Source organism: Protopterus annectens, chromosome 2.part1 (genome assembly GCF_019279795.1).
Source record: "Protopterus annectens isolate FY-2018-M chromosome 2.part1, PAN1.0, whole genome shotgun sequence".
NCBI classification, from domain to species: Eukaryota; Metazoa; Chordata; order Ceratodontiformes; family Protopteridae; genus Protopterus; species Protopterus annectens.
In genome coordinates, this window is record NC_056729.1 from 290974024 (window position 1) to 290999110 (window position 25087).

Sequence of the window (25087 nt, forward strand, 5' to 3'; positions counted from 1 at the left end):
GCACCAAACAAGTATCCTCAGCAGCCTCACATTATGCACCAAACAAGTATCCTCATCAGCCTCACATTATGCACTGAACAAGTATCCTCAGCAGCCTCATGTTATGCACTGAACAAGTATCCTCAACAGCCTCACATTATGCACAGAACAACTATCCTCTGCAGTCTCACATTATGCACTGAGCAAATATCCTCAGCAGCCTCACATTATGCAATGAACAAGTATCTTCAGCAGCCTCACATTATGCACAGAACAAGTATCCTCAGCAGCCTCACATTATGCACTGAACAAGTATCCTCAGCAGCCTCACATTATGCACAGAACAAGTATCCTCAGCAGCCTCACATTATGCACAGGACAAGTATCCTCAGCAGCCTCAAATTATGCACAGAACAGGTATCCTCAGCAGCTTCAAAAGTACTCTGCCAAAACAACAGTCACCACAACAGTTACAGCCACATCTCACAGCATCACAACTTCAAAGCCCATAAGGCAAACCACCACATGACCCAATATGTGGGTCATAAGAGACTCCATTGTGAGACACACAAATGCCCCACTTGTCACAATCAGTTGTCTATGAAAGTCCAGGATCCTCCAACTCATGCATGCACTCCAGTTGTTGAACCACAAGTACTAGCATGACTCAATCAAAGTCCATGTGGGTGTAAATAACCTACCGGTATGACTCGGTCAGGGTGTAAATGACCTGCCAGTATGACTCAGTCAAAGTCCATGTGGGTGTAAATAACCTACCAGTATAACTCAGTCAAAGTCCATGTGGGTGTAAATGACTGGAGATTTACCTCCCTGTATTATACGAAATTAGCTAGTCTTAAAATTACTCACAAGTGAAGCTAGCCTAGTACTTACCCATGAACTGCCACTATAGTGCCTTTTTTAGGTATTGACAACCTGATAAACCTAACATTGAAAATGCAAAGCAACCCAAGAAAATCTAAAGGCATTACTGCTCAATAGCAGGAGTCTAAACATAAAACTCTGTTCCCTGCAAGCTCTCCTCACCCTGGAGAATGTAGACCTTGGTACAGTTGCTGATATATGGTTTATAGCCCTGCAATGCTGGTGCCCAGACGCTTTAGAATATGAGATGTAATCTGTTCCTGCTAAAGTAGCTTCAACTGTCAAGCATTTCCTCCACACTGACACACATATTCAATCCTCCTAGACTAACACCAGCAATATTATTTATCCAATTGTTAAAATTAGTCATCTTTTCTTTATACTTGGGCATCGGTCTTGGTGAAGGGAGGATTCTGCTCAGTGCCAAGGTATTTCCTATATTTGTAACATGCATGGAGAGCTTTGACATGCCTCTCTGCACATTCCTCAGAGGTATGTGCACCAGTTAATTAATCTCGGAATTGACCACCAGCATGTTATAATAATATCTGTTAGACTCAAGGACCTTGAGGGCTCTTAAAATATCTGCTATCTTGGCTCTTGAAAGACATATCACTGTCACAGTACATTTTTCCAGTCTCAAAACAGTAGAATTGCTGAGTCTGGCTATTGGTCAACTACCTTAATGCACTTTTATTTGTTTCTGCCATGTGTATTGATGCACTGGATTTGGAATCATCTACCACAAGGGTACTCACATAGGGGAATACTAGGCCAATTGCTCCAGTGAGACATTTTAAGCCTATCAAATTATTTCATTGGTTAACATTACCGATACCTAGCTTCACCTATCCCTATATTATTCATAGGATAGTGATTAGTTCTGGATGAGATAGTGATTATTTCTAGGGAATACCACTGAGTATTTATAGGTGCCACATTGTAGGAAGAATATCTAGGTGCAGGTTTTATCCATAGGTAGTGCAGCGGCAGACCTGGGGTGTATTTCCTCATTCCCATCCACAGATCCAGGTTACACTTCAATAGGAACAGGGAAAGACTTTGCTTTGCAGGGAAAGGAAGTATGTTCCAGAGTAATGCTAACTCCTGAGAGATGTACCTGTCTCCCTGAACCATTTTGTTCAAGTTACAGGAGAGGTCTGGGTCCTTGGAATGAGTATTTCTGATACCATTTGACATATTCCAGGGACACAAACAAATTCTTTAACAAAAAAAAAAAAGGTAAAACATGCATGTCTATAGCAAGCAGGATTTGGCTTTAGTGGCTTGGATGTACCCATAAGGACTTAATAAATAAAAAGCAAAAAGTCATGGGTATTCAGAAGCCATGTAGCTGAAACACTGTCTGCAAGGGGTCATTTGCACGTATCTCATGGGCCCACACTACACAGACTCTTGCTTGGCTGTGTCTTTCTTGTGGTTATTACTGAATGGTTTGTTTTTGTGACCTTTTTATCCTTTGGTTTGGATCCAGGCCTCTCAATTGTCCAGATTTTCACAGAATGCCCATATTTTTATCTCATATTTTTTCATCTCTTCCTCATAAAATCTGTGTTTTTTTTGGCAAATCACTGAAAATTAAAGTTGCTAAATAATGATATAAAATTGAGTTTCAGACTTCATATCTTTCAGACAATTAATGCTAGCACAAATCCTATCACTGCAGCAACTTTCTAAGTTAATAGGAATAAGAGTTATGTTTAAAATCTGTCCCTGTTTTGGGCCTTTGCCCCCCCCCCATTGTTTTAGGCTTTGTACAGATTTCTTTCATTATGAGGCTGAGAGGTACTTTTGGATCACTTTTTAAACAGTGCACATTAATCTCAGGAAAAGAGAGAGAGAGAGAGCAAGTTCCTGCTCCTTCCTCTGACTAGATGGGATATCTTTGGCATATACTAAACAGATTAGTTCTCTTCATGGATTATATGCTGACTGTAGAGACAAGGATTCTCTTTTGTCTGGCTCCTCCCCAGAAGATATCTTACTGGGGAAAACACTGAATTTAATGAGATCATTTAATCGTTTCACTAAATAACTTTCATTCCATAAGGAGTGTCTTGAGAACTAATGCATCTAAGTTATTAAGTTTCCATCCTATCATGCATTTGTTTCAGAGTTTGATCAACAATTTGTGGTTTGAGACTGATAATTTTTATGGAATGTTGAAACAGTTCCTCTGTTTAGAATCCTGCAATTGACAATGTATTTATAACACCAGCTACACAGAAGGCATCCAAGGAAATGTTGGCTTATACAACCTTTGGATGGAAAATAGACCTTTTTCCCTCAGTACAAGAGCTACTAATTACCAGATCTACCTAGTTCAGTATAAGAATCAGATTCAGAAACAAATAGATACCATAGTTTAAGGCATTTCTGATGTTTCATTGAGGAAAAATGTCTGAGTTGACATAGAGAGCTGAAAAAGTAGGTGACAACATTGCTAAGTATGGAGAGAAGAGAGAAGGGTCCAGTTTTAGGGCAGCTTCTTCAGGTACAATCATTATAGTAGGTCTAGTACAGATGCTCATGTGCCAGTAGCTTATGACACACCTGTTCATTGCCACTTACTCAAAAGCAAGTGTTCAAACTCCCAGTAGCCTGATCTCCTGCTTGTGCATAGTCCTCCCCACACCTAACCCTTATACAACTGTATAGCTCAACCCTAACATAAATTCTAACACTAAAACTCCCAGCCTGTTCCAAATCTGAGTCCACACTCCCTTACACTAAATCTCCACTTCACCTTCCTAGCCCTAAAGTCTCTGATTGCTCTTAAAGCATAAGTCCAATCCCTCTTCCTAAACTTAAATTCCTCAATCACTTCTTAACCTCCCACTCCACAAACCTAAGACTCACGTTCTACTCTCTAAACCAAAACTCCCCTACCACTACCTTAACCTAAATACCCCCTCCTTCTCCCTACATCTAAAACTCCTCTCCTGTTCCCTAAACCTAAACCCTCCCACCATTCCCTAAGCCTGAACCTAAACCCTCCGACTACTCCCTAAGCCTGAATCTAAACCCTCCTACCACTCATTAAGCCTGAATCTAAATCCTCCTACCACTCCCTAAGACTGGTCCCTCCCTACAGCTGCTTGTCCAAACTCAATACTCAAGTGTAAATGAAAGAGCAGCCTAACTGAGCTATGAGGTTTTTGAGCTCTTGGTTTAGAGACAGTGGTTTTTAAAGCACTTGGAACTCGAGTGCATGTAGTGCTTCCCATTATAAGGAATGCATGGATGAGGATACATGTCCAGGAACTAAAAATACAAGGCTTGATGTTCCCAGATTGGAGGAAACAACAAATCACCCCCAAGGTAATACTGAACATTCATTTAACACCAACAGACTTCAAGCCATTTACAAAGCCAAGAATGACACTGATTGTCACAGACAGTACTCCACTGATGTGTTTATAGGCACACTGGGAAGCACTCACTCTTAGAACCTCTGCAAGCTAGCTGTGGCATTTGGGAGCAGCTGCAAACAATTCATGTCATTTGGGAGCAGACAATATAAATGAAACTGACACTTAGGTCATTTAGATTCTAAATCAACAAAATTCTCTGTCAGAAACTCCAAGCAGAGAAATTAGCCTGTTTTTTTTCATGACTACAGACTATACAAAATACATTTCATAGATTCATAGAATGTTACTAGGCTACTGACCTAGGGCCCTTCTAAGCCTAGCCAAGTTTTCCCAAAAGAATAATGATGTCCCGTGTCCAAATAGGACATTGAGGGCCAGGCATTTATAAGCTATGTCTGTCCATAAGGGACATGGGTGCCAGACCCAGTGTAAATTTCCTATTCCCCATCCACTTGTCTAGGTTGTGCTTAAACAAACTCGGCTTCACGTGAATGGGAAGCCTGTTCCATAGGAGGGGAAATCTCTGGGACACATATCTGTCTCTGGAGCTTGTTCTGTTTAAGTCACAGACAAAATTTAGATCCCTAGACCTTGTATTTCTAATGCTCTTTGACTTAGAAATATGAAGGAGAGTCATAAGTGTGGGATTTGCAGATGCCTTGTAATCCAGGCATAGATCACCTCTCAGCAGTCTATAGGAGACTGAGTAGATGGTAACTGCTTTAAGGTGCTTTGGATAAAGCAGGTTTGTAATGCCTTGCATTCTTTTTGTAAGGAACCTTTGGGGTTGCTCTAGTTGCTGCATATGCCTAGTCAAAAATGGGAGCATTGTACTCTGACTGGTCTTATAAGGGCAGAGTACAGTGGGATAATGACCTCTTTTGACCTAGATGCCATGCCCTTACTTATATGTTGCACAACATAAAAAGATTTCCTCACCACTGTGGCCATGTGGTGCTTGAAGGTAGGACTACTTTCTTTATATGTAAGCAGATCCCTGACCACTGGGTTGACTCTTAGGGGTGTATTATCACCATAGTAATTATATGGGATGGTTGACTTCCCAAAGGATAAAATTATGCATTTCTTAGCATTGATTTAAGACCATGGCTTTGGCACCATTTGATAGTCAGAAATAGACCTTTTTGAAGAATGTTTGCAGGGGAATCAATGATAACCCCCAGCTTGCAATCATCTTCAAACATATTCAGCCATAAACCTTCAGCATTTGTTTCCATTTCAGAGAAATAGATGCCAAAAAGGAGTGGTCTCAGTACCAAGCCCTCGGGGACTCCGCTAGTGACTGGCCTCTTAGTGGAGGTGGCCTCACCTATTTTGACCTCCTGGCTCCTATCACTGAGCCAGTTGGCTATCCAGTGAGTGTTAAAAGGGTTTATATCTATGCTACTGAGCTTGCCTATAACGCCTGAGTGGGATATTGTATCAAAAGCCTTGGCCAAGTCGAGGTAAGATGTGTGCACAGTCCTACCTTCATTCAATGCTTTGGTGACCCTCTCAAAAAAGTCCACCAGATTTAATACGCATGACCTTCCTTTAAAGGAAAACTCTGCCCTCTCCTACAGTTTAACTCAATATTTAGGCTTATTTTTTCCCTACAATATGTTTGCAGCATTATGAAGGTATCAGACACCTGCTTGTACTTTCTAAAACTTGTATTTCCTTACACTGGAGTCAAAGGAAGGGAAAGCCCACCTACTTTTTTTAAGCTCAACTTCTCACATACTTTGCAAAGGAATTAATTTCCACTTGCATGACATATCATAGACACAGTTAAATCTGTAGTTTACCCTGTCAGGTACTGCTGTCAGTATAAGATGGGTAATTAATCTTGCTAATAATGTCAGGAACACATCAGCTGATATAAAAAAAAGACAGAACACTATGGAACTGTTTTCCACTGTTTTTATTGCAGAGAGGAGGAGAACTTAACACTTACCTTTCATAAGAAAACAAAGCAATTAGATCAGTCAAGGGTTTAAAAATTGTCGAATCTTCTGACAAATCTACATAACCAGCGGGTCTATATTAGAACATCACATTTTTAAAACGTCGAATGTTCTAATATCGACTCCTATTCAGTGAATGCTGACAATATCGAACATTCAGAACAGCAAATTTTTTTCCAGGGAAAAAATTTGTTGTTCCGACACACATACACATAACACAAACATACCAAACAAACAGCAATCCACACACATACACCTAAAATCCTACATCTAACCCTACACTAAACTGTACACAAACCACTAGCTATCCACTTACCTTAACCCAAACCCTAACCCTAAGGTCCATCACTATTGCACACTCACCTCACCCGCGCCATAAACCTAACTCACCTACCTCGCCCTAACCCTCACTTCCACACAATCACACTTACCTGACCCATGCCCTAACCCTAACTCACCTACCCTGTGCCCTAACCTTCACATCCACACAATCGCACACTTTCCTGATCCCGACCCGTAACTTTCCACCACAGTGCTGAACATAGCGAAGCCACAGAAATGGACAACTGAATTCCTTCCCTAGGAAAAAATTTGGTGTTCCGCAGCTTCACTATTTTCAGCGTTCGCTGAATAGGGGTCGATATTAGAACATTCAAAGTTGTGAAACTTTGATGTTCTAATATAGACCCTAACCAGCAACACAGTATTGAAATGCTAAGCTTTAAATGTTGGTAATGTATAATAGTTTATATGTTAAGATAACTTAAATGTAGTATCAAAGATTTCTGTGACATTTAGAGAAATGTCAGAACATATTTTTGATTGTAAAGTACCAACATATTTACCATTTTCAAGCCCCACCCCCCTCCACACACACACACACACACACACACACACACACACACACACACACACACACACACACACACACACACACACACACTAGGACAGAACTGCAGAAAGAGACAGGTGGCAACCCTATCAAGTAGGTGCACTGATAGTGTTCAAAAAAGGTCTTTTCTTGCTTTTTTGAGACATCCTTCCAGAAGGGGATGTGTATCTGGTAAACACAGATCCATGGTAAGAGATTCCTACTGACTTTGAGTCAGTCCTGACACTGTTAGAGGGCATGAGAATTTTGTAGTCCACAAAGGAAATGTGAACATTGATGGCAACCATAATATACAGCTGAATTTACTTTAATGTACGTTTACGATGTACCTTTGCATTAAAACATTAAGAAAAGGAAATCAGAAGTACTTAGCTATGTTTAAATGCACACACACACACACACACACACACACACACACACACACACACACACACACACACACACACACACACACACACACACACAGTCAGACATTTATTTAAAGGCAGTGCTGCATCCCACATATAGTATTCTACGTTACATACATTTTTATACACACACATTATATATATATATATATATATATATATATATATATATATATATATATATATATATATATATATATATGTGTGTGTGTGTATATATATGTGTGTGTGTGTGTGTGTGTGTGTGTGTGTCTGTTGTCTGTTTATGTATAGAAACACATATACAGTTACACAAAATTTTGATTTGTTGAAAGGACATGAAGTACACAAACAGGCATATAATCTAGTTCTCCATTACCCACACACACACACACACACACACACACACACACACACACACACACACACACACACACACACACACACACACACACACATTTTTGTACACATGTACTTTATACATATATACACAAACACATACACGTACTATATATATATATATATATATATATATATACATATATATATATATATGTGTGTGTGTGTGTGTGTGTGTGTGTTTGTGTGTGTGTGTGTGTGTATGCATGTGCAATATGGGTTCATACAATTAATTCATAATAAACAACATAGTAGAGTTAAGCATTATTAATGTATACATTTTAGTAAATGTTGTTTAATGTTCTAGCTGGTCAATGTCACACATTGACTATGTGTTGCACATGCAATCTTGGTCAATGCCTTTATGTCAGTTTTTTTTTTCATTGTATTGCTAAGTGCATTTAATACTTGTTACTATCTTTGCCAATGTAGTCCAAGTCGTAGCTGAAAAGGGTCCTAGGACCAATTCACGTTCCTGGTTACCAAAGTATAAATAAATAGGAAATAGAAAAAAAGGAGGATGGACATGATATAAATAACTAAGGAACTTGTAAGGCACATTGTAATTCTGGTTCATTCAGGTCAGAGAAAAAACTTCCCACTGAAGGCATTGGGAAGTAGCAGACAGACCTAGTTTGGAGTCCTACTACTTGCCACTTGTAAATGTACAGCAGGGATCATTTACTACAGTGAGAGTTTTCACACCTCAGCATGCAAATGTGGGGTAAGGTCTGTCAATTCTTTTAGAACTACAAAAAAGCCCATTACAAAAGCCTGCTATTTCCCTGTTTCTTTTGCTGGAAGTAACTAACAGCCATTTATAGCATAGAACAAGCTCTGACAGACACATACATGAGGTTCAGACAGGGAAACATGTTTCAAAAGGTGTGTTTAAATGACAGTGCTTCACAGTCCTGCCATTCTACCTCAATGGCATAAGAAAACAACACCACTTCCTTATGTCTAGCATGAGTAATATAAAGAGGACTTGAAATGTATTCTGGGAAGAAGGAATGAAAGCAAGAAAACAAGATCACTTTACCAAGGCAGGCCCCATCATTTGGAATTTTGAGGGAAACACATTCAAATTGTAAAGAAAGCACTTGAAATGATTTTGAGGCATTAAAATAGCTCCAAAAACAAAGATGCAATGAAAAAAATATGCTTTTTGAGTTCTAAGGTAGATTTTTCCTTTAACAAAGCCAAACAGTGATACAGTGATGGGTGTAGCGTTTGTAGGTTAGCTATGTCCTCATTTAGCATGTCCATGATGATTATTTCCATGGCCTTCCATATGAGGCTGATAAGACTTATGGGCCTGTAGCTAGCCAGATTAGTGGTTGGACCTCCTTTATGTAGGAGAATGACTATATCCATCTTCCATTTCTTGGGTACAAAACCTGACTGAAGGCTCCAGTTGAAAAGTGATTCAAATGGACCAGAGCTGTCATGTTTCATGCTGTTATTGTGTGGGCTTTACAAAAGGTAGCACAGCCTTTCTCAAGGCTACTGTGATCAGATTACCCATAGCCCTCCCCAAGGCCACTACAGGGGGCACCTCTTAGGAGCCTTTTTCAAGGCTGTACTGCAGTTCCCGCTCTGTAGAGCCTTTTTCAAGGCTTCCTCCAGGGAGGACTCCTCCTAGCTGCATTACAGGGGTAATCGGGTTGGGGTTTATTAAACATCCTGTGATGTTATCAGGACCCACTGATGCTATGTTTTTGGCCTTGGAAAGTGCATTAATGACCTATTCCTTAGTAATGGTTGGAAGGATTGTGGTATGTTGCATTTCCTTTGGATTATCAGGGGGAGAGTGTGGGACAAATTTGAGCTGAAGGCTGGCAATGGCTTCTAGTTTCTCTGTTTTTTAATTTCTCCAAATCTTTTGGGTTTTTAATACTATGATGAGAATGGACCCCATTCCTAAGTCAAAGTATGATTAAAGTTCATGAAATTAATATTGTTTCAATCTTTGATGTCAGCCAGAAATGCTCTTTGCAGCACCCGCAATGTACCCAGTAATGACTCCTTCTGCAATTCATATGGAGTTACATGTATTGGTAACTTATCTAAATACGATTGTAGATTCTTTTTTATAAGACCCATTGCTCATACTACTATTGGAACAGTCCGGGTATCTTTCTTCCACCTTGCTCTCATTTCTGCCTGTGAAGCCTGATATTTTATGATTTTGTGCCTCTCTGTACGCAAGACACTGTAGTCATTGGATGTAGTGATTTCAATGCTTCATGGACTACTATATCTGTTTTCTTGCATCTATCTTTTGAACTGTTGGTAATGGGTGATCCCATATAATGTAGACTTCATCATTTTCTGTGACGCATTGTGGCTCATGTTTCCAGTGTTTTTCAGCTACTTAAATATTATAATGGTTTCACAATCACCAGTGGAACAGTCTTGCCACATTATTATGCCTTTCAGTATTACAGTCCTTCTGCTATTAGTATGTCATAACCAGTAACAAGGTGTGCAACTGTTTCCAATTCTGTTTTACAAAACCTACATTTGTCTAGTTCTCCCACATGTTCAATGGACTTTGTAAACCAATGTATATATAGCCCATTATCTTGGGCCACCATTATTAGCCTTTCATCTTTTGGTTTGAATTTGCCTCTCCTTAACCATTCCTGCATTCATTCCTGATCAACATGAGGTTGTTCCAGGAGTTTTCTATATTTGCAACTATATTTATGCCTTTTCCACATTTCTTGCCTTCTCATCTGATCCTTCACCTTATATTCTTTCTTTTGTTTTTAGGCATATTCACTTGATGCCTGACTTTTATCTACTTCTGGTTTGATGGCCCTTCCTGCTTGGTGCTGATATGCTTTTGCTAGTCTAAGCAGAGAAGTCATCTTAAATTTATTCTCCTCATGTTTCAAAATTTTCAGTATGTTTGGGTCTTGTGAGGTCAGCATATATGTATGTATGCAGTCCCATGTTTGCAGAGCTATACATGTAATCAGTTTCAAGGAGGCCCATACCGCCTTTGGAACAGGGAATATATAATCTTGGTATGTACTGATTTTTACAAATGATTTGATGGGCACAAAGCATCCTTCTTGTTTTCCTATCTAATGTATACAACACCTTTGGAGCCAGTCAGTTACTCCAAAACTGTAAGTTAGGATAGAAAGGGCAAATTGGTTTATAGCTTGAACTTTGTTCCTAGATGTCAATGCTGTTTTCAGGCTTAATTTAAGTCTTCTAAAATATTCCTTACTGAGTTTTGTTAGCATTTATTCATGTTTTATTGTTGCTCCTTCATCAGTTCATTAATTCCTAAATATTTATACACTCTCTCTTGCTCATGTTATTTTATATCAAATTCTTGTCCTAAATTGATGTTTTCTTGGTGCTGCAGATTTTATGCTTTAAAAGTTGCTTTTGCACATTTATCAAGACCAAATGAGATTCTTATATCATCCAAAAAAGGTTTGACAACATGCAGTTGTGTTTTCAGTTCCTCATCTGATGAGCTGTACAGCTTTAAATCATCGACAAAGAGAAGATGAAAAATGCTTACAATTTGTTGCTTTCTGGGAGCCATATTATAGTCATGACCTAATCTGTTAAGCAGACAGCTTAATGGGTTAAGGGCAAGGCAAAAGAGCAGCGGTGACAGTCACCCTGGAATATCCCCCTTTGGATTTGTATCCCTGGAATAGTAATTTGTCCTTAATCATGGCTTAAATGCAATGTGGTTTGCCAGTGTTTCATGGTCGCTGTGATGTAGTTTATCAGTGAAGGGTATATTTTATACATTTGTAAGCACACTTTTATCCATTCATGTGGGATACTGTCAAATGCTTTTTTTTCTAATCTAGACATGAATTACTTGCATTTTACAGTTCTCCACTATGACTTTATTTAACAAATGATCCTTTGTTCCATATGACTTCCTTTTATTACCCTTTTGGTCTATTGCCATCATTGGGTTTTCTTCTATATGACTATAAACCCTGGTGGCATCAAATCCAGTATATAGTTTATACATCGTCGGAAGGCATGTTCGATTTCTCCCTGTCCTTTCCCTTACTACCCTGTGTTCTTGTGGTAAGCTTTATCTGTTATTAATTTGGCTGTACAGTAATTTATCCTATTTACTTCTGTTATGTCACATGAATCTCTATGGAGAGTCCTAATTACTGTGTTCATTTGTTATATCAAACTTCTAACTTTTTGGATTTTATTGACCTTCTGCTACTGTGGTGGTGGTGCTGCGGTAGCGTTGTCGCCTCACAGTTAGACGTTGCACGTTCAATTCTCAGTTAGAGCATCTTCTGTGTGTCGACATGTGTGAATGCATGTTCCTTCATTGAAGGTTGTGCGTTAGGCCCAGCAAGCCATCATGTAAAAATCTACTGCCAATCATTAGCGGACCGGAGTTCCGCTGTGGCGACCCCTAACCGGGAAAAGCCGAAAGACAGTTTTATTGACCTTCTGCAGTCTATTTCTTTCATTGATGTTAATATGTCTATCCATTTCTATTAAATAAAGTAACTCTTCTCTTAGATCATTTTCTTCTAGATTGATGCTATATTCTTTGTTCACCATTTCCTGTGGGCATTCTATAGAAAGTTCCAGAGCTTGTTCCTGTGCCATGTTCTCTTCAATTTCACCCTGTGTCATCCGTTGCTCCTTTATATGGGAACTCACTGGCCTATCACTCCTCGATATTGACTGTGTCAGAGTTGCCGCAGGTTCCTGTTCTTTCCCTTGCTGTATAGCTCCAACTGAACCTTTGTACTGGCTTCGTACGGGAGGCTCCAAATTATCTTCAAATGTCAACTGATTAGATGCTTCCTGCTCCACTGGTTTTTCCTTAATTTGGGTGTCTATTGCTCTATCCTGTTATGTTATCTAAGTTAAATTTTCTACAGTAAATTTTTACTTTGCAGGTAATCCATAACCTCAGTTTCTATTTCTTTAACATCTCTATTACTAATCCTATTTTCTACTTTTCCTCTTTGTTTTCTTATTTTTGTATTGTGAAATTTTACATATCTGGATGTCTTTGCCTGTATGTCTCTTCAGATATTTTTGGTGCTGCTCTTTTTGCATTGATTACTTTTGCTTTCTCCTTTACATAAATATTGCACCATATTAAATCTCTTTTTCTTTCCCGTGTCCATATTTCTTCTTCAGATGCCTCCTGCTCCTGTTGTTCTCCTTATTTTGGGGAGTAATTATTTCATCATGCTGTGATATGACCAGTGTTAGACTTTCTACACTGAATCCTTCACTTAGCAAATATTCCATAACTTCACCATCTACATTCCCTTTTTGTGATCTTATTTTTTATTGTAAAATTTTCCATATCTGGATGCTTTTGCCTAAATTTCTCTTTAAATATGTTTGGGGCTGCCTTTTTCATGTTGATTAATTTGGCTTTTTCCTTTGCATAAATATTTCACCATATCAGATCCCTCTTTCTTTCCCATGTCCATATTTCTTTTTTATACCCTTCAAATGTCTCTAAATTTTGCTCTTTAAATTTTCGCACTTCCTCAGTCCCTTCTTTGTGGGGGGGACAAATTTGAGCTGAACCTGCTTGGATTTTGTTCGTAGATGTCAATGCTGTTTCCAGGATTAATTTAAGTCCAGGATTAATTTAAGTCGTCTAAAGTATTCCTTATTAGGTTTTATTCACATTTGTTCATATTTTATTGTTGATCCTTCATCAGTTCCCAAATATTTATACACTTCCACTTGCTCAAGTTCTTTTATATCACATTCTTGTCCCAAACTCATGTTTTCTTGGTGCTGTAGCATTCCTGCTTTAAAGGTTTCTTTTGCACATTTATCAAGACTAAATGACATTCTTAAATCATCTGAAAAAGTTTTGACTACTTGTAGTTGTACTTTCAGTTCCTCATCTGATGAGCTGTACAGTTTTAAATCATCGACAAAGAGAAGGTGAGATGTCTTTACACTTTGCTGTTTTCTTGGAGCCAAATTATAGCCATGGCCGAAGCTGTTAAGTAGATAGCTTAATGGGTTAAGGGCAAGACAAAATAGCAGTGGTGACAGAGAGTCACCCTGGAATATCTCCATTTGAATTTTTATCCCCGGAATAATAATTTGTTCTTTATTGTGGCTTAATTGCAAAGTGGTCTGCCGCTGTTTCATTGTCACTGTAATGTAGTCAGTCAGTGTAGAGTCTATCTTATACATTTTTAAGCACTCTGTTATCCATGAATGTGGGATACTATCAAATGCTTTTTTGTAGTCAATCCGTGCCATACTTAAATTCTTCCCCTTTTTACAGTTCTCCACTATGACTTTATTTAACAACAAATGATCTTTTGTTCCATATGACTTTCTTTTATTGTCCTTTTGTTCTATTACCATAATTTAGTTTTCTTCTAAATGACTATAAACTCTGTCGGCATCAATTCCCGGAGGGGCTGGGGGGATGGCAGAGGTGACTCTGGATGTATGCTGGTCCCTTCCTCTAGATCACCCCGGCTGTGGTGGGCACCAGTTCCAACCAGTATCCCGCATTGTCTGGCAGCTAGCAGCTGACTTAGAACTGGTGTGGACCAGGAGAATCTGACTGTTTAATTAAAACAAAGCATTGTGAAGGCCTGGGATGGGTGTTGATGGGATGTAATTCTGCCCAGTGCTCTAAATGTCAAAGTGAAGAAATTCATTGAAGCATGGGTAAACAGTGGGAGTAAGTATGACTCCTTTAAGGTAGACAAATGCCTCATCATGTAATTAGTAATGAGCATAAATGGACAAATGAGATTCCCTACCCACTATCTAGTGAAAAAACAGCCAAGGGAATGGGCTTGGCAGAATCAGTGGGGAAAGAAGACCCTGTTAAGCTTGATTCTAGTCTGGCACTGTGAAGAGACATGAGAGGTATAGAATAGATGGGAGGTCTTCACTGCTCATGAAATACCACTACTCTTATAATTATTTCAATTACCTGGTGAGGCTGGGGGTGAGACCCACTGGGGCTCTCGCTTCTGTATCCAAGTGCCTGGGAGCGACCTGCTCCGGGGACAGTGACAGGTTCAGTGTGCGTCATGCCATTTACATTAAGATTTGTGTATAACAGGATGTCATGTGGATGGCAGGACTGTTTCAGCCTTTGTTGACACAGTTCAGCATTAAATTTTCCAGAACATTAGTATATTTGCTACAGCATGATGAAATGGTTTATGTATGATGCATATTACACTGTTTAGATATCTGCAATATGTCTTATTTATTATATCTGAAATCTATTATATAAGTTGTGGTTGGAACATACTAAAAATGTACTTATTTTGCTAAAGTGTTAGGTTACTTTAAATCACATGGTTTCCACTAATCATTTAACTGGAGGGAAAAAGGTTGCTAGCAGTGATTGGTTTAACAGTGTTTAAAATGTTTTGTCTTGTGATAGAATTTTATGTCTGATGAAGCATAGGAGTACTATGCATTTACATGTCTTTTACTAAATAAATCAGTTCGTTTTTATGCCGTGCGTGTCCTTTGCCTGCTTGGAATTCTTGCAAGATCTGTGTATTGTTGTGTATTTCCTCTGAGGTTACAGACATAGCTGTAGAAATCTTTGTGGTTGTCCTTTGCCTGAGAAGCTATTTTTTTCTTCAAATTTAGCCTTTGATATATTAATTAACCCTCTTAGCTGCTTGTTCAGATTGGTTGGAGGCTTTTAGTATGCATGACTTTGTTCCTCCTACTCTTGGTCTACATTTTTTTCCTTTGTTGTATAACCAATTGATATTGTGATTCCACCAAGATGGCTTTTCTTTTGAGTTTGTCCTATTCTTAACACAAGTGGGCACAACTTATGCTATACAGCTATCAGTATGACTGTACAAGGATTTTGTAAATAGCTCAGCATATGCTTTGGTTTTTACTGGTCTTGGGGGTGCTTGGGATTTAGGCAAGGTATTGCTTAGTAGAGAGAGAGGTTAGCCTTGGAATAGTTCCTAATGGTTTTCCTGGATCCCCAGATTTAATTTTTATTTCAAATAATACTGCCTTATGGTCAGATCTGAAAAGAGAAGATATTATATTAGGTTAGGAACACTGTCCCCCCATGTTCGTGAGTACAAGGTAAAGGATGTTTATACCCCTGGTAGAAGAATGGACCAACTGTTCCAGGATGTTGGTATTAACAAAATTTAGAAATCACTGGGCTTGTGCATTAGAAGTGGTGTAAGATTCTCAATTTATAGTGGGGTAGTTGAGATCCCCCATGAATATTGCATTGGTCTGAATGGTGAGGGACTCTAGTACATTGAGAAAGGTAGTATAGGTTTCCTGGGACATGGAAAGGGACCTATATGTTGCAAAGATATGGTACAACAACCTGTTTATGGTGGGTTGCACATGTATGAGTTCCAGTGTATCATACACTTTAACTAGTTTGGATGTGAGATTAGTCTTAATATAGACTGAGACTCCTCCACCTTTAGTTCCCTCCTGTGCAGTAGCTGGTCTAAAGATGTGAAAAGCATTATAACATTGCATTGCTTGGGTACTCTCAAAAACTTTCAACTGTGTCTCCATTACTACACAGATGTCTGAACTCTCCAGGGAGAGGAAGGCTTGCAGGGTGTGGAGTTTCTTATTAAGACTTCTAGCATTGAGCAGCACCACCTTCAGATATTCCTTCATAGGTTCAGTTAAATCAGGAGGTTTGTCAGTTTGGCATTGGCTGAAAAAAGGCACTATGGGGATGGAAAAGGTCTTTGCCAATATCTAAAAGCCAAAAGGGAATAAGTGCAGACCATCCCTAGCAAAGCAGCGTAGTCTATCCACCATGTCCTCCCAAGCCATCAAATATTGTACCACCCTTGATTGACACCAGAAGCTAAGGTAAGTTTTAAAATTAATATTTTTTTCTTGGTAACATGGCATCATCCTTGGAGAAGGTAGTATGCTTCTCTGTGCTAGGGTTATACCTGCCTATGACACATAATCAGTGAGCATGACTCTGTCTCACTTCATATAACTAAGGGAAGTATGTCTCAGGTTATAAACACCCACATGGACTATGACATAATCATGCTGGTACCCTTGGTTCAATGACCTGAGTGCTTGTGTGACTTGATGGATCCTAGCCCCGGAAAGGCAGCTGACCATGACTCCTTCCTTACTCAATCTGGTGAGAGGGATATTGGTGTGCCTCACTGTAGAATCATCAATGACCAGGAAATTTGGCCATGTGCTGGTTTGCCTTAAGGGCTTAGGAGCAGAGGCATTGCATGCAATGTTACTAAGTGTAGCTATGGATGGTGTTTTAACTGAATGTTTACATCATGGCTGAGGACCCTTTCTTTGTACTGTGCAGGGGTTCTTAGTGTTTTAGGAAGGTTACCTGTAAGTACCAAAGAATAAGTAGTTTTATGTGTAGGGACTTTACATAGTGCAGTAGACATGGTGCAAATGTCACTGACAACCTCTGTAGCATTGGTTTAGTTTTTTTGAGAGAGTTTTGCCTCCAGTGTTAAAGTATATTTACACATCTTGCATACACAGTCTGTGTCATTAAGAGTAAGTGGGTTTTCAGTGTACATGAGGCAATTGCTACAGTGCCTCAGAATAGCCGTCTCAATCAGACTGGCCATGGATAGATTCGAGAAATGCATATCCACGGCCACTGATCTACTATGGAGGAATGAGAAAAACTTAAATATTGAACAAGTCAATAAGACAAGCAACAACTCAATAACAAATCTGCGGCAGATCTTTTCATTGTGGAATTGCAAGGAAAAAGGACTTTTTAAGGCTCAAAATGAAGAAAGTACTTCATAATAAAGTACTCTCCAGAGGTATGTCAGTGAGCATTAGATCTATCCTGGAAACCAGTTTATTATTTGCAATTGTCATCTTAATATCTAAAACACATTAATACTGTTTTCACAATAAATGTATATTTAAGAGCAAATATTTTCTTTATGCCTAAGGTGGCTTGTGACATTTCTTTGACTCAGTCTGTTCACTTGCATGTCATCTTTCCTGAGCAAAGGAATGAGAACAAATTACTTAAATACTATTTATATTCATACAGTCAACCCAGGTACTAAAGAACTGAAATTTGTATAATTTGTAAAGGGGAGTTAGGATCATCCTGGTGCTAAAATACTGTTTCTAAGTGATCACCTAACTGCGATACCTTTTGTTATGATAAATACAAACTGACTAAAGAGTTGAGAGCTCACCACAGCAATCAGCACCTACAGTTGCAGTCTTTTTTTTTTTTAATGTATGCGACCAAAGCATCAAGGAGGCTGTCAGTAGCACATCCAATCACACATTTTCTAAACATTAGAATTTGGATGACCCCACCCCCACCCCAGTCTTGAAGAAGAAGAAGAAGAAGAAGAAGAAGAAGGAGAACAGGATTTGTTTTAGATGTCCTGCAGGGTAAGTATGGACCACTCACCTACTGTACTGTGTGCTCTGTTATCACTCTGTTCTCTATAGCTGGTTTCCTGGAGATTTAGTCAACTTTGTTTTTAGCATTCTAATTTTTTCACCCCTGTCTCCTTTTAGTTTTGCTTTAGTTTACAATTTAAAGACAACTTTAGTTTTTGTCAAGGACGCTGTTTGTGTACTAGACCTGTTCATTTCATTCAGAAAGGGAATGCACACAGCCCTGTCATTCATAGCTTCCATTTTAATTACCAAGGAGGAAAGATGAAGCCATTTTCTCTTAGGGATGCCTAACTGCTTTGGAAGTACAGGATGTGGGGCTGATTACTCCCTTTCTCTCTGTCTGGCTAAATCATTCACATACTGAATTCCTTAAAGAAAGATTGGCGATAGTGTAGTGTACTGGATCACTGGATGTGCAGTAGCAAGCACTGCCCAAAACCCTCCCCCATTGTTGTACGTCAGTTGGAAATATTCAATATTCATCCAGCGTGAATGAATATGTATTCTGTTTAGATGCATTATGCACATTGGCACCTGTTTTTTTATCCAATATATATTAGTTTTCCATAATTGGTGCCAAATTCAGACTTCTCGCTACAGTGACAGTGTTGCTTTTGAAATCCTGTGTGACAGCACCCCGACACCCACCCACACACACACAACAACAGAACCAGCAAGTCCTATGACCATGGATAAATAATGCTAAAACAATGTCAAAAGAAGAGCATGTCTCACTTTCGTAACCAATACAGAAATACGTACGCATTTCAACAAATGCTTAATAGTCCAGCCTTTACTTGGCTCTTAGGTTATGAAAATACTTGCACTCTGCCACTGTTTTTCCACATCTTGCCAATGGCCATGAAATGAAAAGCTTAAGTCAGCAGTTAAAACTGCTTTTACAGAAAACGTATTAAATGCAGACTTCCTTTAACTAGCAGAGCTACATTGAAGCTATACAGCCAACATGAACCACTTGACGGCTTAAAACAGAATGAGAGGGATTTCAATCTAGGTGTGTTAGATCAAAACATGATTAGTTATGATTATGAATATAACACAACCCCCAATGTAAAGATTAAGCTTTACATAGTCTACAGAAGTTACAACTGCCAGAAGTCAAATAAACATAAACCGAGATCTATTATGAGTTTCCTGATTTATAACCATTTAAAACAAAGAGTTAGAAGGTCACACTGAAAAACCAATCAGAAAAAAACTAAATGAAAACTCCAGGCAAGCTAGAACTTCCAATGAGTGACCTCCCAAACCTCCTGTAACAGAGGCACATGGGATATATGCAAATGACCCTTATGAACATCAGGTGTTTCAGCTATATGGCGATTGAGGTCACTCAATGGAAGTTTTAGCTTGGCTGGAGTTTTCATTAATTTTTTTCTGATTGTTTTAATTTGTTAGTTGGGATATTTTGCAGTCACCCTCATGATAATGGAAATCAGCTGAGTATAACAACCCTGTGTTTCTTATGCTTAGTGAAGTACTCTCCTTATGATATGCTGATGAGGTCATAACAAGGCCAAAATATGCATATCTATACTTGGTGGGATTTGGCTTTATTGGCCTGAAATTGTCCATTAAAGTGGCTTCAAATGTAAAAGTCATGGGCAATCAGAATCGCCATATAGCTGAAACACCTGATGTTCATAAGGGTCATTTGCATATATCCCATGTGTTTCTGTTACAGGAGGTTTGGGAGGTCACTCATTGGAAGTTCTAACTTGGCTGGATTTTTCATTTAGTTTTTTTTCTGATTGTTTTTTCAGTGTGACCTTTTAACTCTTTGTTTTAATTTCTTAGTTGGGATATTTTGCAGTCACCCTCATGATAATGAATATCAGCTGGGTATAACAGCCCTGTGTTTCTTATGCTTAGTTAAGCACTCTTCTTATGCTATGCTGATTTATAAACATGAAATCCAAAACTGTGAAGCCCCAAGGGTACTTAGTGGTGGCGATAGTTGTGTACTGGTAGTGATAGTGATATTTTTACAGTACAATTGTGTTGCATTCACCGCATTAATTGTATGCATGATGTCACTGCCTAATATGAATGGCATGTCAATCATGCCTCATTTCATATGCAACTTTTCATGCCAGTCACCGGGGCCATGCCCACTTCTGCGCAGAACTGAAGGTGAGCCAGTTTTATTTTTTGGAGCATGACAAGTTCTCTTGCCTGTGACAAAGTCTCTCAGTGTACATTATAGTAATGTTCCATTTCCTGTGTTATCTATATTTATATGGATGGTTGCCACATTGTGGCTTTCTATTTGTTTATTGCTAATTGCCATTCAGTGGCCTCAGTCAAGTCTAAAAACCATTACCTCTAGTAATTACTCCTAACACTTTATTCAAAATAAATAGGCAAACAAATAAATAAATAAAAATAAATCACATGGTCTGTTCCTGATGACTTTGCCATGAAGCTAAACATTTTGCCGTGCATGTGGTCTGGTCTGGAAAAAATAAGCCTTTTAACAATATCAGCGTTTTATGAGATACTTAGGTGAATATGTACACAGCTTAGATTGGATAAGCTCAGTAAACTATAGTCTCAAGAATGACTATAACCAGATCGGACTGAAAATTTTAATTTATTAGTGTGTGGCTAGGTTTTGGTAATAAAGTGTTAGCCTTTTACGATGAAAAGTAACTAATCTTTGCTCTCCCGAGACATTAACTCACAGCTGGATTACCTCACCATATCCTTGTCTCTGTGTGATACAAAAAATGCCTGCATTTATTAGTTACTTCACATGACTTTTCAGAGGCAAGTGAGACAAGTGGAAAACACCACGCGACCACATGAAACAAATATCAGAGTGGAAAACTACCAGGAAAAATCAAAAGACATTAAAGAACCCTGATTAATAGTTAACATGATGTAGTAAAATGATTAAAGTGGGCTAGGCATAAGTGAAAAAGAAGCCTTTGTTATGGCTGTAAATGTTTCAGAATGACATTTTCCTAGTTTAAAAATAGCTATTGCAGCATGCGATACAACTGCGGGGCATAACATTCCTTTCAGGTATACCATGACCTAGGAGACGAAAGAAAAATGTTATTTAGACAAGTCCTATTTTACAGTTTCTGTTTTAATCCTTTTGCTAATCATCACCTGATTCATAATAAAACACCCAGCATATACATATGATTCTGAATATCTAAAATGCAGAAATTGTATTCCAGTGGTAGTAGCATCTATTCCATGATATCAGCTGCTGAAGATATAGGACAGATGATAATTTCTAAACAATAACATGTTGATTCCTGTGCAAACAGAATCTAATAAAAAGCAAAGGGGCCTGAACCTTGTCATAATATATGAATCCCAACTCAGATTATGGAAGTATATTGTCTCCAAGAAATATCTTTGGATGCTTACAGCACATATACAGGCTTACTTAACACTTCCCATAAATCAATGGAGCTTACACCAATCTACTCTATATGTGGCTCATGTCAGTTATCGCAGTAACAACATTAGGCTCACTGGAGTCAGGCCAGCATTTTTCACAATGCAACTCTCTGAATGGATTTTATTAAAGTATACGTAAAATAGAAAACCACTAAAGAAACATGTTTCTTGTATGTCCACTAGCACAGAAGTGTAATTAAATCTTGTAATGTCAAACATATGACTTAGTGGAGTTAGAAATGCAGACTTTACTGGCCATATGTGTGATTGGGTGGGGGGTCAGTGGTAAGTCGGTTCTTTTCTCCTACTGAAAGCCCATAGAAAGGTAGCCTGGCATTGTATGTACTGAAAACACATCAAATACAAATAAAATGCATGTAGAAGAACATCACATACATCAGAAACTGACAAATTGTGATATCGCTAATGAAAAAAAAACATTATGGGAAATACTGAAATTAACAGGGCACACTTTTGACTAGATGTTTAAATGAAGTGTCTCAGTATACAGCAATAACAAGCATTCATCTAAGGTAGTTAAACAGGATGACATGCAGATCACCATAGACAAAATCTTGTACCATATCCTAGCCAGCTATAGGTCACCTTCCACGTCCAAAGAAGCTCACAATGGACTTACTGGAGAGACTTACCATCCAACCTAACACCCTACACATGGGAGACTTTAATAACCCTTCTACAGATTAAGACTCTTACATGGCCTCAAATCTATAGGAACATAAATACCTGGACTTTGTAAATACAAACACCCTTGACCAAGTAGTCAATATGCCCACTAGAGTTCCTAAAATACCGGACCTTGTGCTCACAAATATGGAAGAATAATGCACCTCCCCCAATGTCTCATCCTCCCATGTAAAGTCTGACCATAAAGCTGTCTCCTTCAAAATCAAAATCAATTTCCATTAAATCCCATTAAAACCAGTAACAGTTAGGAACTATTCCAAGGCAAATTACCTTTTATTAAATGACACTTTGAAAAAATTGAATATCCCTCCAAACTGCGGAAACACAGCAGCCTATGCTGAATTGCTCTCAGAAGCTCTGTACAACCATGTCAGGGGCTGCATAGAGGCTGCCGTACCTACCAGAAGTAAGGCCAATCCTAGCTCTAGAAAAAAAACACCTTGGTAGCATCCCACATTAAAAGGATATACAACAAAAGGAAATAAATATGGTATAAACCCTGAAAGGTAATTCCCAAAGACATAAAAACTCTTTCATCAAACTAGATAGGTAAGAGGCCTAATTAGGTTAAGCAAAGCAATCTTTGAGGTTAAGTTCACTCCCCATATGAACAACAACCATAAGGCCTTCTTCAGCTATGTCAGAAACCTCAATGGGAGCACACAGCAATGTACTGAACTGGTGGTTAATGGTGCCACATTCACCAAGCCTAGCAATATAGTGAATCTTTAAGTTGACAGATTCAGTTCCAACTTTATCCCTCTCATCCTCCAAAATATTCTCAAACATAGCCCCTCCTACAATAACTGGGGAGCATGTACTTGCTGTGCTCGCTAAAGCCAAGAACATGGCCTCAATGAGTCACAGGTGCATTCCAGGATCATTCTTGAACAGTCTTTGACTAAGTCTATGACTTACCAGGACCCTATAGGCTTTGTGCCACAAGAACAGAAGACTGTGACAGTCATCTTTCTTCATAAGGGAGGACCTTTAACAGATCCTGGAAAATACAGACCCAGTAGTCTGACTAGAACTGTTTGCAAAGCAATGGAAAGAATTATCACGAAAATGATCAGCATGGACATAGACACCTCCTGACACTGAATCCACCCCAGTTTGGCTTTGTCAAAGGAAGGTCATGCTTTTTGAATCTGGTGGACTTCTTTGAAAAGTTCACTAAGGCAAGGAGTGAAAGAAAAGTGGTGCATACTGCCTACCTTGATCTGGTTAAAACATTTGATATAATACCCCACTCAGACATCATCAACAAACTTATGGAACTAGGTATAAACCCCTTTATAACATGGCAGATAGCTAGCTGACTTACTGATAGGACACAGGAGGTTAGAATCGGTGAGGCCACCTCCACAAATAAGCCAGTCACCAGTGAAGTCTCCCCAGGGCCCTCTGCTAGACCCACTCCTCTTTGGCATGTATTTCTGAGATGTCAAAGTCAACAAAGTTTGCCAGGTTAGACAAGGAGAAAGTCACAGTCAGTTACCTATCCGATGCCAAGATTCCCAAATCATGCATGCACTCAGGTCTCTCAGAAACAATTATTGTTATGACTCTGTCTTAATTCATGTTGGTGTGAATGACCAGAGATGTACCTCACCGGACTATATGAAGAGAGACATAGTCAAGGTCTCTGAGTATGTGTCCCAGACAGGTATGTCCCTAGCCTTGAGCAGCATACTACCCTCACCTAGAATGATGCCACAGTATAAACAAATATGATCAATTTCAATAATTGGCTTAGTTTTTGAGTGCCATTCCAAGCGGATTCAGTTCTTGTCTGCCTGGGAAGCCATGGTTGACAAACCTTGTTACTTTGCCAGAGCTGGTTTGCAGCTGACACCCCTAGGCTTTTGGCTGCTGGCAAAGGCTCTTGCCACCCCCATAGTGCCTTTTTTTAGGCAAAGTCTCAAAAACAATATTACCAATGTGAAATTAATCAACCAGAACAAAATAAGGGTCATGCTGCTAAATGCTTGGAGCTTAAACCAAAAACTGTACTCCCTGGAAGCATTTCTATCTAGAAGATATAGATGTCTGTGCAGTCACAGAAACCTGGTTTAAGGCCTCAGAGAGTACCCTGGCCTTGCATGGCTACAAGTCCTTCCACACCATTAGACCGCAAAAGGAAAATGTGAAAACCAATGGAGGCAATGTTTTAATCTATATTAGTGATAAATTCACCTCACATCTAGTTAGACTGGACAACTCCATGGAGTTACCCCAGGTCTAGCTTATGGTGGGGAAGATCCTCATTCAAGTTCAAGCCAGTTACGTATCCCCCTCCATGGGTCACAGCACCCATGAAGCCTACTTAACCAAACAGAACATAATCCAAATTTTACCAAGCACACTGGTTATGGGGAATTTCAATTATCCCACCATCAACTTGGAAACCTACTCTAGCCCAAACTCACTAGCACAAAAGTTCCTTGACTTTATGAATTTAAATGTCCTGGAGCAAATATTCCATACCCCAAGAAGAAGAACAAACATTCTAGATCTAATCTTCACCAACATGTCAAACAGATGCACTGCTGCAACTGTTGGACCCTCATTAGTTAAAACTGACCACAAATCGGTCACCTTCGAACTGAC